At 52.0% G+C, this 16,879-nt stretch overlaps 1 protein-coding gene across 1 annotated transcript in view; it reads right to left on the reverse strand.

Moving 5' to 3' along the window:
* Dagla (diacylglycerol lipase alpha) overlaps positions 1-11,097 on the reverse strand; it is a 58,413-nt gene extending 47,316 nt beyond the window's left edge. The window contains exon 1 of the mRNA XM_005369630.3: positions 10,990-11,097. The gene's annotated coding sequence lies outside the window, so the exon portion shown is untranslated. The remainder of the gene's footprint in view (positions 1-10,989) is intronic.
* Between the last annotated feature and the right edge of the window lie 5,782 nt (positions 11,098-16,879).

A 16,879-nucleotide genomic window follows, 5' to 3' on the forward strand; every position in this document is an offset into this window, starting at 1 on the left:
GCCAGGGTTCTGCCCCTCACCCAGCTCTTGGGTAGTGGGTGTCTCCCAGAGATGTGCAGAGGAGAATAGCAGAGCTGACTGATAAATGCAAATCCCCAGCCCCTCCCACTTCCCCACCCAGCAATTCTGAATCAGTGAGTTGAAGGTGGGGCCCATGACTGTGTTTAGAGGAGCCCTGATTTAGAGAATGGGCCCCAACAGGGCTGCCATCTAAGCAGGCAGAAACTAAACATCCATTGTTGGGCCCTGCTAGATTCTGGGTTCCATCTCAGAGACGACAGGTGGGGGTGCCAAGTAAAAGTCTACTCTCTTGCTTGTTCCACAGTGGGGCCACACTCAGGAGCACTGAGAAGTACCAATGCAAGTACTTGTGAGAATACCAGGCAGGGTCGAGACTGATCATCACCCTCCCTAAGGGTCACACACTGTGCCTTTACCGCCCAAACCACTGTCCATGGAGCAGCCACAGCCCACCGCAAGTTAGAAACTCAGCTTATTAGAAATACAGATCTGGATCCATCTGACCTGAGCCAGAGCCTACATCAGCAAGCTCGCCGCATGACATGTGAGTGTACCAACAGCACCATACCCAGTTCCAGACAAGCAACCAGAGAGTGCATCCCGTGTTCCCCTCCTAGTGTTCTCAGAGGTTCAATCATGCCCATTTTTCAGGCAGGAACTTCAGCTAAGGCTAAATGACTTGGTTAAGGACCCAGAAGCTGCAGGAGGAATCCCACATCAGAGCACTCGCTACTGCCCAGAGAGCTCCAGTCCCACTTCTCCCACTGCTGCGGCCCAGCTATAAACCAGGGTCACAGCAGCAGAGGGGAAGTCAAATCAATGGCTCTGCAGCCTTCCCTGGACAGCGGACAGGGACAGCGGAGCTGGAGCTGACCCCCGCTGTCTGTCTGGAGCCCTGTTTCCTCCTGGCCCACTGTGCCTGCAGTCTGCAGCTCGGAGCCAGGGTGGATGTCCTGCCTCCAAAGCTTTCAGTCTCTGCAGACACAGCTGGGGACAGGAAGTAGGATCTGGGGCAGAGGAACCAGGAGCTCAGTTTGGTCTAAGGACATTCTTTCTTCGCAGTCAGACCCAGTTCTGTGTGCCTTTTGAAAGGAAGTAGAGAATAGCTGTGCTCAGCCCAGCGAGGCCGGCTTCTTTCAACATTCCAGTTGCTGCCATTTCCAATTACAACTTCAGAGGGCTCCTATAATTTATACATCCCAGGATGCACTGCTCCAGCTGCTTTATGATGGGAGTTCATTACACCATTAAGGTTAAACTTTTATAAAGTACTGAGCAGGTGGTGGGCTGGGCGCCCAGCTTAGTTACTGCTCCCAGAAGTCTGCTGAATGGGGTTCACCTGGGGAAGGGAGGGGGCAGGCTCTCTAAAGGGGCCAAGAAGCAGAGAAGGCGGCTCCTGAGGTACCCAGAGCCTCCATTAGCCTGTTTATTAAACTGCATAGTATAGCAGGCAGGCAGCAGGGAGAACAATCTGGAACAGCTCAACAGCACTGGCAGGGGGCATGCGGGGTGAGAGGGACCATCCTGTGTGAGCCTGAAAGGCGTTGCCAGGGCCAGGGAGGTGTGGGGTCTGAGGAGGACAGGGCTGGAACGCTCAGCAACAAGGCAGCTACAGATGACAACTCAGCCTCCACATGGGGAACAGACCTAGGGCTTCCTGAGAGTGACGGAGACAGGTCTTCTCAGCAATGGGGGATACAAAAGGGGGACAGCTAGCCCCTGGTTGACAACGTCCCCAGGGGGAGATCAACGCCCTGAAAGCAGGGGCCAGACAGACAGGAGCAGCAGAGCTGTGGCTCCCAACAGGTTTCCTGGACCATCCAGGGAAGCTGAGGTTCTACCCTAGCCTCGGCTGTGGAACACCCAGAGCTCCTCCTAGGCGCCATGCGACAACCTTGAGTGCAAAGGGGATGGATAAGGGTCCAGACCACAGAAGCTGCTAATACTCTGAATTAAATGTGACCTGAGCTTGGAGTCCTTTGAACTGGTTCTAGAAGGACACATCAGGGAGCATGTGTTGTAGCTGCTATTAAAGCTATAATGTCATTTGTCAGACACTAAAGGAACCAGGAAGAATCTGGTTTCCTCATATGCCTCCTAGCTCCACACAGTAGTCCACCACACAGTAGGGGCTCGGGGCTCAGCTCGATGACGACCTTTTTATCAACAGTCTGATCAAAACGGAAAGGACCCTTGAGAAGAATTCCTTGGCTCAGCAACAGGGAAGAAACTCCATGGCTGGTGTTCCCAGGTCTATCTGGCTCTCCTGACCTTCTCTTCACATCTTTCTAACCAAGAGGGTCTTCTGCCTGGGACCTCAAGAGGGCAGGCTGTGGTGTCTCCAGCCACTGTAGAGGCTGTTACAGCCAGGCTATAGCTATGCTGTGGAGCCCAGTCTGGCTTGCAAGTCCATCATCCATCATCACCCAGCCCCAAGGTGGCGGGAGGGCCACATAGCCTTGCTTACAGGAGCTGAGAGAAACTGGCTTCCCCAAAGGCCTCAGGAGAAGATTGTTAGACAAAGGCAAGAGCCGGATGGAAGGGGTGCCAGAGGGAAGCAAACCAAAATAGGAGAGGAACCAAAAGGAGCTGGGGGTTGGGAAGGCCAGCCTCAGAGCAGGCTGGGATGTGAACAGAGTAAGACGCCAGAGGGGGACCAGCAAAACAGTGCCAATTTGGAGAAGAGGTCCAGATGCTGGCAGGGAGGGATGCCCAAGAGGCGTGGCTTGCACTGAGGAAGGGTTTGGGTCATCTAGCTTCAGAGGAGGCACATCACTGGGAAAAAGAGGGTCTTGGCACTGGCCTTGGCTACTAGAACAATAGAGAAAGATCACAAAAGTTACTGAAAACACCTAACCAGCATTGGGCACCTGTCATCCTAGGCCCTGGGCAGGAATTCCTACACAGTGTCGTTCAATACCAATATGCCACCTTCCGGTAGATTCCCCCTACCCCTATGTTGCAGAGGAAACCAAAAGGTCACGTGACCTGCCCAAGTACTGGTGTGTTACAGTGAAGCTCTGTTGTAAAGTGGAGCCCATGTCTGAAGGCTACATTATTTAAAAGCCGAGAGGATGAACCAGAGGCAGACAGTCCGAGGTACTCAGGGATGGCATGCTCTTAGTGACTGGAAGTCTCTGAAGAAGATGAAGCAGACAGGGTACTGAGGGGTCCAGGTCCCTGCAGCTGAGGCTGAAAAGGCTGGAATTGTCCCCTCAGCCACCAGTCCAAGGCTGCCCAGGACTGCAGGAAAACTGCAGCAGGGCAGCTGTCCCAGGACAGTAGAAGAAGCTATGGGAGCGGGGGTAGGGCTGCAGGGCGTGCCGGGGGAGCCTGATGTAATCCCAGCGTGCAGAAGGCGGAAACTTGGGAACAGCAGGCTGCGCGGCTGCAGATTTCCAGCGAGCTGGGCCAGGCCTGCCTCGCTCCCACCCACAAGTCAGTCCTCTGCTCTGTCCTCTACTCTGGGGCCCTGGGAGGATCAGTGCAGAACCGTGCAGAGCCCTGAGGCCTTCCTGAGAGAGCCCCTGCCAGGCGCTGAGCTCTTGAGAAAGCCGAGGATTCCTAGCTGACGCCCTGGGAACCCTGCCATGCAGAGTCCGGCGGTGTCCTGCTTCCGGGATGCAAGGCTCACCTCTTTCCCAGGCTTCTGCATGTTTTAGGGGATGGGGTGGAAAAGATCTAGGTGGCGGCTTAGCAAACTATCTCTCTTCCTTACTAAACTCAGCCTGAATTGACCTAGTTAGGATGCACATGGAAACCGAGGGGAAACAGGGCCCAGAATCCTGGAGAGTCCTCTCACGTCACACAACCAGGGCTCAGGTACTTCTCAGGAAACCACTAAACCTAGGCCAGGGCTAATGACTCGCTCAGAACTTCCTGCCCCTTTCCTGGCACCACAGGGTTCTGAAGTTTCCGGCAGCTGGCAAGATTCTCTAAAAGCCTGTCTGGGTAGCTTGGAGGTGGGTATACACGCTTTAGCTTGAGTTTGGGTGTCCAGCCTTAAGCACTATTGGTATGCATGCTGGGGATCTCACAGGCAATCCTAACCTTTGTTTAGCACATTGTCTTCCCAAGGGCCCTTCCCACCCAGCTTCACCTTTAAACATAGGACATCCAGGACAAATATTCTTTCTGCTGGCCTGAAGCTCAGAACTGACAAGTAACTCATGCATAGATCCCCAGCAGAGAGGGACAGAATGCAGGCCCAGCTCAGCACACTTCATGTCTCCAAAAGTACCTATCCTATGGAAAAGGGCACTCGGGGTCCTCCCAACAGCGCGGGGGCGGGGGTGGGGTGCAAGTCAGACAGGACATAGGGGTGTGCTATTTGATAAACACAATATAGTTGGCTGATGGGGTAGAGGAGTCCCCAAGAGACTTAAATACCCTCAAATCCAGCAGCTGAAACTTTAGCAAGTTTCTAAATGTCACCTGCCCCTGGGTTGCTGAGGACGAAATGAACTAGGGAACAGGGAATGCTTAGCCTGGAGCTGGCATCTCTGCTCAGCAAATGTTATATCACTAGTTCCTCACCCTTCAAAAAGCAAGGGTGACCAAGAGGAGCCAGATACACTCTTAGGGCTGTCTAGATAGAGCACAGTTCAAAAGAGCATGAAGAAAGGCTTCCTGTAGGAAGAGGCTTGTGTAGAGCCTGGAAGAGACATGACAATAACTCAACCTGTTCAAACCCTGGTTCCTGATGTGGTTGTCAGTGTATCCCTGAGCTGGTCACTCAACCTCTTCAAGCCTTTAGTAAGATGGAGCCTTACAGGGATGGAGGAGTGAAAGGGGTACCTTTCAAGCAACAAACAAGATCTTCTCTTTCTCAAGCTGGCATTCACAAGATGAAGGTTAATATTATTGTTACCATTGATGCTGTTGCTTTGAAGTAGGGTCTATCTACGTAACCCCAGCTACCTTAAATCTTGCCATGTAGACCTGCTCATCTCAAACTTACAATGATCAGCTCCTGCGTCTGCCTCCTAAATGCTGAGATTGCAGCTGTGGATCACCACACTCAACTCCTTACTGTTATTTTGTGGCATAGCAAAGCCCCCTGCACACACACACTAGAATCCTCTAGGACCTCAAATATACAAAGATTGGAAAACGGCAAGTGGAAGGTCCTATCCCCAGAGGGGAAAAAAATGCAGTTCACAGAGCCCATCCCTGACACGGCCTGTCCATCAGGGCAGCCACGACAGGGAGGTACAGGGTATATAGTACATAATGAAGGACCATCAATAATGAATTAATCACAAGTGAGTCCAGGAACATCAATCATAAATTAATTAAATGGCTCCATGAGAGACCACAAGAGCCTACTGGGGACGAATTAACACGGGACTCTAATCTCGGCTTCTCCAGGCCCCAAAGAGACATAGCAGCTCCTTGGCTGGGAAGACCTCCAGGTGAGGGGATACTTCTCGGAAACAGCCTCCCCCCAACACAAAGTGCAGACAAGCCCTGTTCTCTTCCCACCCAGCCCCCAGCTCGGAGAACTCTCCAACGCTGAAAGGGTTTTGATGAAACTTCCCAGAATAGTAACCTCCTGGGCTGAACTCAGGCAGGCGAAATTTCAAGGGGTAATTTGGTGAGAAAATTATTTTTAAAAAAATGCCTAGAAGTTAAGTATTAGGAATAACCGAAGCCCTCCATGGGCCTCAGAGACAAGGACAACCTTGAAGCCAGTATCAACAACCTCATGGGGATCCTTGAGAGCCTTTAGATGACACTCAGGCCTGGTGTCACCCTGCTGGGACCCAACATCTCAAAGTCACAAGGGAAAGAGACTCCAAGCCCTGTGCAGGTTCTCCTGTCCCTTCTTCATGCCCATCTTCTGGAAACCAAACCCACAAAGTTTGTGGCCTCTGTCTCCTCCATCTTCCATATAGCTTCACATCTGCTTCGTCTCTTCACACTGAGCTTCTCGGGGAAGTCACGACCTTGCTCCAGGTTTCTGCTCTGAACCTTCCATGTTCCTGTTCATCAGTAGCCCGGGTGCCTATTCCAGATGCCTTTTCCAGGATGGTGGCCCCAGGCCTAGATCCTTACTCAGGACATTTCAGTGATGGCCATATTTTACATAGATGGAAATCCAACCTCTGCCCCTACCCTCGTGGTCCTGGGGACCCAGCTCTTCCCGACCTTTCCAATCATGGCTTCCGCTGTTTTTAGTTGCTTCTTACTTGTGCACTGTGCTGGCCTTCCCAGCCACATCCACTATTGTGGTTTATCCTCCCACTGGTCCTAAGGGCCTGGGTTAAGAGCCAAGACCATACAAATCTCCTTTAATCACAACATTCAAATTACTTCCCCTCATTTAACCTCCTGAAGCACCACTTCTGGAAATTTGAACCCCTTGGGGGCAGAATCTACACCTTCTTCTCTAGAGTGCCCAACTTGTCTTCATGCCCCTCTTTGACCCTAACCCACAGCTGGTTATCAAGAAGTAACTACCACTGTATCCAACAGAGGCATCTCTAGAGGTGATGTACTAAGAGGCTCTTCCAGGGCAGGATTGGCCCTGCCATCTCCTTATCAAGTATCAGAACCAGCTCTCCCTCTAGTCCCCTTCTAATCTATTCAGACCAGGATGTCATACTTTTTGGTGGGATAGATTCTGACCGCTCCACCGACACTAAAGGGTAAAATTCTTACAGTTCTACTTAGTGCGAGGTTCGCTGTCCCTATCTTACAGATAAGGAAAAGTACCAGTACAGACATCTAGATCTGCCCTCAGCATCTAAAGTCAGAGTATCCTCAGGCTATGATACTATCTGGACTGCCCCCATTGGACTTCCAGGTGCTGGAGGAAGAGGTGGGAGGCAGGTGTGAATCACCCCCCAAACTCCCAGGTCATGTGCATATGACTTTGAGAGCCAGGCTCTTTCTAAAGAATACTGGGGAAGCAGAAAGGCTCCTCAGCAGACACCATCACAGGAAGCATGAAGACCACCCCCCTCATCCTGCCCGTCGGGTTTCACTGCTCCCTCCTTCTGCAAAACCCCATTCCACACACCCACTGACACCAGGCCAGCCAGACACCAGAGCCCACAATTCCCACGCCCCAGCCGCTCACACCCCCTCAGCCCTCACTTCCCACAGACACACTTGCAGGCACACGTGGCTCCACACATGTGTACTCTCTGAGCAGCCCTGTGGTGGAAACAGTCCTGCCCGGCTTTCCTCAACCACAATCTGCTAAACACCTCATGGAAACCACACCTTCACCCTCAGCTGCATTGGTGCCCACTATATTATCTCTCCTAGGTTCCTAAGCAGCAAAGTGGACCCCACCAAAAGTCAGCTCCCTGTCCAGGAAAGCCATGCACACCCAGACATGTCCCCATTCAACCCAGCTCAAAGAGGTATCAGTAAGGAAAAAGAGTATCAAGATAAACATTTTTCAGACCTGCCCGCTGGTAACCACATCCTCAGATGTCCTAGACTCCGCGGTTCAGAAAGATTTATCTTCCCCTGACCACACACTCATTGATACTTCCCCAAGCGCTAGTTGCCCAGTCTGCTGGAGTGTAATGTTAAGCTATTCTGGTGAGAAACTCAACTCGGATGGAGTGCTGACCCAACAGGTGATGAACGCAGAAGTGCCCTACTCTGTCCTGGAAAGAGGGAGAGGACGAGGGGCAGAGTGTCTTCCAGAAGCAGGCCACACCTTCAGCTACAGCGGGCTCACTCGGCGATCCTTCCTCTGGTCAATAACCTCTGGTCAGTAAGGCTGGATTCCCTGGCACCCCTCAGGCCAAGCAGTTGGGCATTGTGACTTACGGAGCAGCCAAGGAAGGAAGGATGCCAGGAGCTGAGTAAAGCAACTTTTACAGAAACACGGACAGAGAAAATGGGGATAAACTGAAGGCTAGAGCTAAAAACCTCAGTTCCAGAGGTTAGCCTGCCCTCAACATCTGCTTCTGTTACCAGACCCCTGCCTCTGCTGAATCGGTCAAAAGCCAGCTTCTCTGCACAATGACCAAGCTGGTTACCTGGCTAACCTCCCTACTTTTTTCAAACCCTAGGGACACACAGAGAACTCAGCTCTGCTTTGGGGGAACAGAGGCCAACTCCTCCTCTCAGCATCTTCTGATCTACCCCACCTGCGGCCCAGCTCCACTGTGCAGAGTCCCAGGATCCCAAGCAGATGGCAAGGGGTGGCTGGAAAGGGCTCTGGAGCACCAGACCATAAGGCTGAGCCACAAATCAGAACACAAGGGTGGAGGTGTGGAGGGTGAGCTGAGGGGACCTAAGGGTTGAATATTCACAGCAGAGAGGCTGAGGGCTTCCTCCTTAATGGATCTGTTCTACAGGGCGCTTTCCAGGCAGGAGGTGAAGTGCCAAGCTCTTCCTCCTGGGAGGTAGAAAGGCACTGAAGAGAGCATGTGGATGGCCTGGAACGCCCCTCACGCCAACCTGGGAACTGCCAGGAAAACACTCGCCACATCAGGCTATGTCTATGTGGCAGCCATCGGGACAGAGTGAATCCTCCAACGTGGAAAAGTCAGCTCACCACACCTTTTACCTGTGGTTCAGCACTGCAGCCTGGACAGGAGGCAAAGCTGCGCCTCAGGGAGCAAGTTTTTGCAATGAATTGTTGGCCACGGCAGACACTCAGAGGGATAGAAAAAGGCCAAAAACAAAGCAATTTACAGCCTCCCTCACCTTCCCCACCTGGAAAGGGTGTTCAGTCAGAAGTGGATCATATCAGGATAGATACCTTGGGACTTCTTACCATCTTTATCCAGCCTTGGAGTACCCCTTAAGGATGCTCACAGACTCTTCTTCCTCCATCATTCACTGTCTCCCATCCCCCAGCCATACAGCTTCAACCTCCCCCACAGGACCACCTGCCCTGAGCCCACTTAGCACCCTGACCTAGTTCATTTTCTTTAGGCCATGACTTCCAGAATGCTGACATAATGCTCCCCACTCCCATTCTCAGAAACAAGGGAAATTCTCAAGAGAAAACACACTTTCCGAGTCTCCCTCCCACACAGGTACCCTAGATCTGTCAGCCACACGCACCTCCCAGACCTTCCCAGATAAAGAGGTGTGTCTTCCTCCCGTTTGGGCCACTTCGGCAGAACTCTGAAATTGCCATGGCCATGTCCAGAACCAGAACCGTCCTCAGGAGACCTGGGGCCTGGTTCCAGCTCAGCAGCTGATTCACGGTGTCAACAGACCCCACATCCCCCCACCAGGAGCGTGTCTACTCTGGGCCTCGAATTCCCTAGGACAAGCCCTCGTCCTTCAGCTCCCTTCCTCACCAACCACACTCCATCCATTTCTGACCGCCCTGGTCTCTTGCCCTGATCTCTTAGCCCGATGAGAACCCCTGACCTTTGTACAGCATTTCACTGCTTATGGAAGCCTCCCTGTGCAACATCTCGTGCCACTGGGACCACTGGGACCACAGTGTGAAGTGACACTCAGAGGTAACAACAGCTGCCCAAGGTCACCCAGCCAAGACTGGAATTCGAGTTATCTGGCTGTAAATACAATGAACCATACACCAACTTTAGGGAACTCAGCTCAGTCCTGCAGGTGAGGGAGGCTTCTCCAAGCACCCCTATTGGCAAAGAAACACCCTCCCCATGAAAAGCTCAGCTCTTTGCTTCTGCCCCATGCCTTCTCCCCAAGAAACCCATAACATCCCGAAGTCTTCTCCAACATCCCAAGACTTCTCTGGGAGGTGGGGGGGGGGAGGCTGCAAACTCTGTGAAGTAGCATGTGGCACTGAGAGGCAGGCAGAGAGGGAGGGAGGGAGGAAGAGAGAGGGAGGAAGCTCTCTTCAAGCTTCTCAGAAGATTGGTAAGGACGGATGCAAACCCCAAACACTCCCAGTGCCCACAGAATCATCTTCCCCGCAGCCCTCAAAAGGTCCTCTGAAACCCAAAGAGACAACTCCCAGAAACCCAGTAGCAGCCCCATCAACTCAGTGAAAAGAAAGGGTCCAGGAATGAAAGCTAGATAGATGGTGAGCCACATGGCTGCATGACCCGCAGACACAAGCCACTTCTCTGCACCTTGCTGATTCGCATCCGGTCAGAAGCAAGGACCACCAGTGAGAACGACCTAGTCCTCCCATCTTCCACAAAGTGGGGAGGATTCCTGAGCCCGGTACAGGTTCATAACCAGGCAGAGCTCAACCTAGGGCCGCAATCAAGAATCTAATGGTAGACTAAGCTCATGGTGTCTCTCATTCTTGTCCATTACAAAGAACACCAATCTTCTTCCAGTCTTCTGCCCCCAAGGCCAGCATACCCAACAGACATTAAAACTGAGCCCCATAACAGAGGCATTGCCCCTCCCGATCTCTCTATCAAGACGGGTGTTTACCCTCCTATCTATCAGGGTCTGAGGGCCACCAAGTCTCCCCTCACAGTGCTAGTCATCCCAGGGCACTGTGCTAAGCCAAAGCCATTTCTCACAGCTGGGCCAGAACCACTGGTCATGCCCAGGACACTGATTCTTCAAGCCCCCAGGATCATCACTCCAAACCATGTCAAGCCCAAGGCCAGAACCATCCCAACATCCAGGCAATGGCAGCACTTCCACACACCCATGCCCACCTCAGCACCATGGCCCAGCACTAGCTAGCCACCCACCCCGCACCAGCTGCGTGCATCACACTCCAATACAGAGGGTGCACCCTCCTCACACCTGGGCGGCCACCGCCACACCAAGGCGGGGGTGAGTCTTCTGACACCCTTGCCGGGAAAAATCACGCTGCCCGTGCTGGATCCATGTTGCCCACGCCCGTGCCACGCGTGTCATCATTCTCATGCCGGTGGCCCGGGCTCCTCGGACCTCACACCTGCTACAGGCGCGCGTGGCAGCCGCACCTCCGCCCGCGGACCCGTCGGACGGGCCACCACGCTCAGTGGACATTGCCCAGCCCGCCCCGCCGTTCGCACCGCGCCCGTGCCCGGGGCTTGGCCCGGGCACCCTTACCTCCCGCCCGCCGCAGGGCTCGGCCCGCCGCGGCCGCTGCGACCGCCACCTCCATCCTGGGCTCCCCAAGGCCCCTATTCACTAACGCTGCTTCCGCAGGGCGCCGGCGCCGGCGCGAAGGCCGCCTCCGCCCCCCGGGGGACGCTGCGTCCTTTACGTAAACCCCACTCCGCCGCCAGCGGTGACCATGGCGACGGTCGTGGGGTGGCAGCGCCCCCTAGTGCCAGGGAGGGGAGCGGCGCTCAGACCGGAGCTGGCAGAGCCTTTGCGGGAGCCCGGCTCCCCGTGCGTGGGGGCGGTGGGCGCGGGACTGAGGCCTCCACGGGGGCTCCGTGGGCAGACGAGAGGGGTTGGACAGCAGGCACTGTACAGGGGTACGGGGGCTGCTTGGGTTTCCCCTCCTTCGGGCCCCGCGTGACAGGGTTTAGCGTGGGAGAGGAAAAATAGCAAGTAGGATCACCGGAGAACTGGTTCGTTTGGGGGTAGGAAAGGAGAGAGACTGGTTCCACCTCCTTCAAGGGACCTAGCAGCGTCTTGAAGAGTTGGGATACACATCTTTATCTATGTCCTCCCCTCTACCCCCACCCTTCTCAACGCCCAGCATCGTGCCTGACAACCAAAGGGGAGTTAGATCAATTTTGATTTTCTGGTAAATGAAGAATATCGCCCCTCCTGTTCTCCTTCACACACGCCCATTCATTCACGCTGCAAGTCGCTCAACACGCCTTCCTGAAAGCTGCTTTTTAGCAGGGGCACAGCTATACTGGTGTGCTCGGTTGAGTCTGAGGAGTGGGTGGGTGCCGGCCTGCCCTTAAGGATCTCTGGTCGCTGCAGGAGGCACATAAGAGAATCAACGTTGCATGTGGGGCCTAAGTTGAGAGCTACACCTGTTCAGAGGGTCAAGGGTATGAGTGGATCTAGAGGTCATGATGATGCAGTCAACCAGGTCCCAAAGGTCCAGCAGAAAGTCATGAGAGGTGAAAGGGGACTAACACAGAAAAGTCTCTAAAATGTTTCCTGGGCCCAGTCGTCATCCGGTGAAATCAGGGCAATTGAGTGGACATCTGGCTGAAAGTGAAACCCTGCGATCAGGACAGACTTCCCTTTGTTGTAGGGGTTCCGCCCCTCACCAGGTGATTCGGAATTATTTATGGCTGTTTCAAAGGCAAGTTCTGATTTAGGTAAAGAAAATGGGAAATGGGAACAAACACCTCAAGGAATTCAGGAAATACAAGGATTTGGGAGAGACCTTGGTTGCAGGTCAAGGACCTATTTCTAGATTGTCATGATTCATTCAAATTACTCCGTCAGTCTGGTGGTGGTGGCATAGGCTTTTAATCCCAGCATTCAGGAGGCTGAGAGGCAGCTGGATCTCTGTGAGTTTGTGAGTTCAAGGCCAGCCTGGTCTACAGAGTGAGTTCCAGGACTGGCTCCATAACTACTGAGAAACCCTGTCTTGAAAAACAACCAAAACCAAAACCAAAAGCCTATGAACAAAAAAATAAATAAATAAATAAATGAAGCAAACAAAAAACAAATCACAGACAGCCAGAGATAATACCTCTTGCTTCAAAGTTCCAGACCCCTGGAAGAAAGAATTCTACTGGTCCTGTGGACCGCGGTGGATCACCTATGGCCAGGCAGAAAGTCCTCTGCAATATCGGCCCTCCTCCTTACTCACAGAAGTTCCCAATGGAGAAAGCATGGCTGTGTGGCCTTCCCAAGATGTTTTACTACAGTCCACCCCTTAGCTTTCCAGCACATACAAGAGTTCATTGCACACACTCTCACACACATCATCCTTCCCATTCATGCGATTCTGGCCAAACCGGTTCTGACAGTCTAGAATGTGGGAGGCTAATACAGGGGATCCTCAAGGTGATGTCCTGTTCACCGAGTCGCTGCTTCACAGACTCCCAGGTAGGGCGTCCCACAGCAGGACTGAAAGCTACAGTCATCGCCAGTGACATAGCCTTCGAACTCTTTCAGCTGGGTAGGTGACATAGACGCTCCACAGGGAAGCTTACTAGAAATTCTGACCCTCTAACCCAAGATCTTAGCCTGATTACAAAATGCTCAGGGGATCTGTGTACACAAGTGAAAGTTTGAGAAACTGTCATTGCGCAACTGGAGGAAAGAGGAAAGGGAAAGGGAAGGGGATGCTTTGGATTGTGATCATCCCCTTTCAAAAGACAGGGTCTGGGAAGGTTCTGTGCTTAGCATGCATGAGGTCCTGGGTGCAATCACCAGCTCCAAAACAGACAAAACGTATTGGTTAATTATTTAGGATTCAGCAATGTGAGTCAGAAACAAGGGAACACATGTAAAGGCTGCAGGCATTATTTTTGCAACTGGTTTTGAACTCCTGGAAGGAATTTATGACTTCCTTCCTCTGACTCCTTACTCCTTCCTTGTCTCCTGTCTATGTCTCATTTGGCTGACAGGCTGACCTAAGTCTTTATCCTTTCAAGGCTTTCAGTGGTCCTCGACAGGGTCTCTGGGGTTCCCGTGTGCATGTGCATGTATGTGTGCCTGCGTGCGTGTGTGTGCTGTATATGTGTATGTGGGGTGTGTGTGTGTGTGTGTGTGTGGGTGTGTGTGTGTGTAAGCTGAGTGTCCAGGAACTCAATGTAGAGCAAGCCGGCATTGAACTCACAGAGATCCTCCTGCCTCTACTTCCTGAGTGCTAAGATTAAAGGCGTGCACCACCACGCCTGGCTCATCTCCAGCTTTTTAGGTGAGTCCTAGGGAATCTAAACTCGGGCCTACATGCTAGTTAAACAAGCACTTGGCAAATGCGCCATCTCCCCAGTCCTTCTATCCCTACTTCTGAGATCCTTGACCAAGAGAAGTCATGCAAGGTGGCTAACTCTGAACACACACTCTGGGGCTTGTCCTGGTGTGGCTTTAATACCACGCTTGTCTTTTCCTCAGAGTATCTTCTGGCCTAGTTCAGGCAGGTGTCACTGGAGACAATCAGCAGGGTTGTGAATGGACAAACGGAGGAAGACAAAATGAGGGCCCCAGAACCAATGACAAGTTATAGACTGGTCCTGGTCCAGCCGCATAGCTGAGCTCCCTGAGTGCTGTGCCAAATCCTCACTCTGGCCTCAGTTTCCCTCTGGGTCCCAGTGGAGATAATAACATGGCTCCTCCTCCCAGGGGGCTGTGTGGATTAACTAATTAATGAGTGTGACATCGCCTGTTTCCACAAAGGGGCTGATTAAATGCTGGGTGTTGTTATTAGAAGCGATGGAGGGTGTGTGACAGGCAAAGTCAGCTGGAGACAGATCTGCTCCCCTTTGTGTCCTCCCCACCCCCTCCCTCCGTCTGCCCCACATTCTGCAAGCTGAACATCTTGCAAGACAAAACCAAGATGATTTTTTTGGCACCCCCCAAAGACGGCGTATAACTTTTGCACATTTCCCCTGTGCTGGAATGTGACTCACGGATGAGCTTCATAGTATAATTTGTCTCCAACAGCTGGTACAACTGTACCCTGTCCCAGACTCTCACAGCAGCTGTAGACAGGGATGGTTCAGTCTGTGGCTGCAAAATTCCTGAGCTGGACACTACCCCTGTGTTTTTGTTTTTGTTTTTTGACTGTATTGCCTCTTGGAGGCCTGGACTGAGTAAGTAATCTCACCCACTACACACACACACACACACACACACACACACACACACACACAACCTAAGGGAGAAGGTGCCGCTAAGACACTCCTGACTCCTGCAGAGGGTTGGGAGAATTCAAAACACACAGGGTTTAAAAATATAAAGTGTCTGATCATGACTGGGGCGTAAAGGGAAATAGCACAGCTACATCTTTACTTGAATGTAAGATATTGAATTACTGGTTGAAATCACAGGTCTGGGCATGGTGACTTTGTGGTACCCAGCCCTGGATCCCTGTAGCTGGTGTGAGAACTTTGACCACCCTCAGGGACCAGGTCTTCCATCCGTGAGTATTACAAGGTGCCAGCTCCTGCCCTGCATCCTGGCATCTCAGATGAGGGTAGGTGGGAAGGAATTGGTTGGTTGCCACCAGGTAAATAAGTCTGTTGCTGGCATCCCAAGAGAGGAATGTTGTTTATCCAAATAGCACAAACTCAGCCAGCCTGGGGAGAGGAGAGAAAGCTCTGGAGGCTGAGCTGTCAGACTCCCACAGGGAGAAAGATTAGCCAGTCATAAAGTCTGGGAAATGCATGTGGTAGGGGCACCTGGAGCCAGCACCATCTCTGGATCATCTTAGTCATTTCCAGTTAGGATTTCAGACCTTCCTGCCTCTGCAAACAGCCACTGTCCCTGCACTACCAAACCTTTGCCCTCTGTCTTCCCTTGCCCTACTGTTATGAAGTAACAGGGATAAATCACAGGGACTAACTGACTGGAAGTGGTGGTGCCAGGGCCACATGACTTAGCTGGCATCTAAAAGGGCTGGAAGGTCAGCCATCATCAAAATGTACTGAGGGCTTATGTAAGGGGTTCTTCTCTCCCACCAAGAAGGAGCCACAAGCCCAAATCTTTGACCTAAACTAACCTAGTTTACTAGTAACAGTTCAATGGCTTATGAGAGTGTCTTAGCAAGGGGGGCGATGGAAGAGGCCCTCCTGGTGGTAGTTTGCTGCTGGGAATGATAGAAGGGACCACGCAACCTCATGCCTCCCGAGGGAAGGCCTAGGAAGTTTCTCCACTCTAGCTTCACCCTGTTCACATGGGCATCACCAGAATCTTCCCCCAAATGCCCAGAGGACGGGGAGAGCCTCTCATCTCATTAAGACAGCCTATTTGTAAGTGTCTGCTCCTTGGTGGGCATTGTAGTAACTAGTTTTTCTCTTTGGGGCACTGGGGAATGACGAGAGTGTAAACACAGATGTCTCAGGGGAAAGTCAGTGTGCTCACAGATAGGATGATTCATCTCTACCCTCTGGACACCAAAAGCCAGAGTAGAAAGCCTGATTGCTTAAGGGAGTTCTTCCATCTACCTGTTCACCCACTCATCATCCCGCCACCAACACATCTATTCATCTGCCATCCACCCAATGTGTCACTTCACCCCACCCACCCACCCACCCATTCACCCATCCACAACCCCATCCATATTCTTTGTATCCACAAACCCATACACACCCTCATCTGTCTGTCATTTCTTCCTTCCACAGACCTACCCATTTACCCATCCACTCAGAATCTATCCTTCCATCTCGTCTTCCTTCCATTTATTAATTCCCACCTTTATCATCTGTCCATCTATTTACATCTGAAGAACCTTCTCAATTTTTCCTTCCAAATGTGTTTCCTTTTTCATATGTGTGTGTGTGTGTGTGAGTGTGCATGAGCATGTGTGCACACGGTGGTGCACACACCCTGCAGTGAATATGTGGCGATCAGAAGACACCTTGTGCTCATTGGTTCTAACACTCCACTACATGAGCTGCAAAAATTGAACTCAAGTCATCAGGTTTGGCAGCAAACACCCTTACCCACCAAGCCATCTCTCTGGTCCCCTTCTAAATATCCTTGAAAAATCCATTTCTGCCCATTTTTAGCAGTATCGCCTAACACGGTGCCTTTGACTGTCTCAGAGAAACTGCAGTGGCCCTCACCTCTCATCCATTTTCCACCCAGCTGAGTGACCTTTTATAAATGAACAGCAAATTATGTCAAGTCACCGCTTAAACCCCAGCTGTGGCTTCCCATTGCTCTTAAAATATAAACTCCATTTTTTTCTTGGATATGACTCAAACCCAGTAAAATCTGTACCTTGACAAATGTCTGTGTATGTACTTACCTACGACCTCAGCTCTCCTGCTACCACAACTACTTACCTACTACCACAACTACTTACCTACTACCTCAGCTCACCTGCTACCACAACTACTTTTTTTTA

The sequence above is a fragment of the Microtus ochrogaster genome, unplaced genomic scaffold, assembly GCF_000317375.1.
Source record: "Microtus ochrogaster isolate Prairie Vole_2 unplaced genomic scaffold, MicOch1.0 UNK56, whole genome shotgun sequence".
Taxonomy (NCBI): Eukaryota; Metazoa; Chordata; class Mammalia; order Rodentia; family Cricetidae; genus Microtus; species Microtus ochrogaster.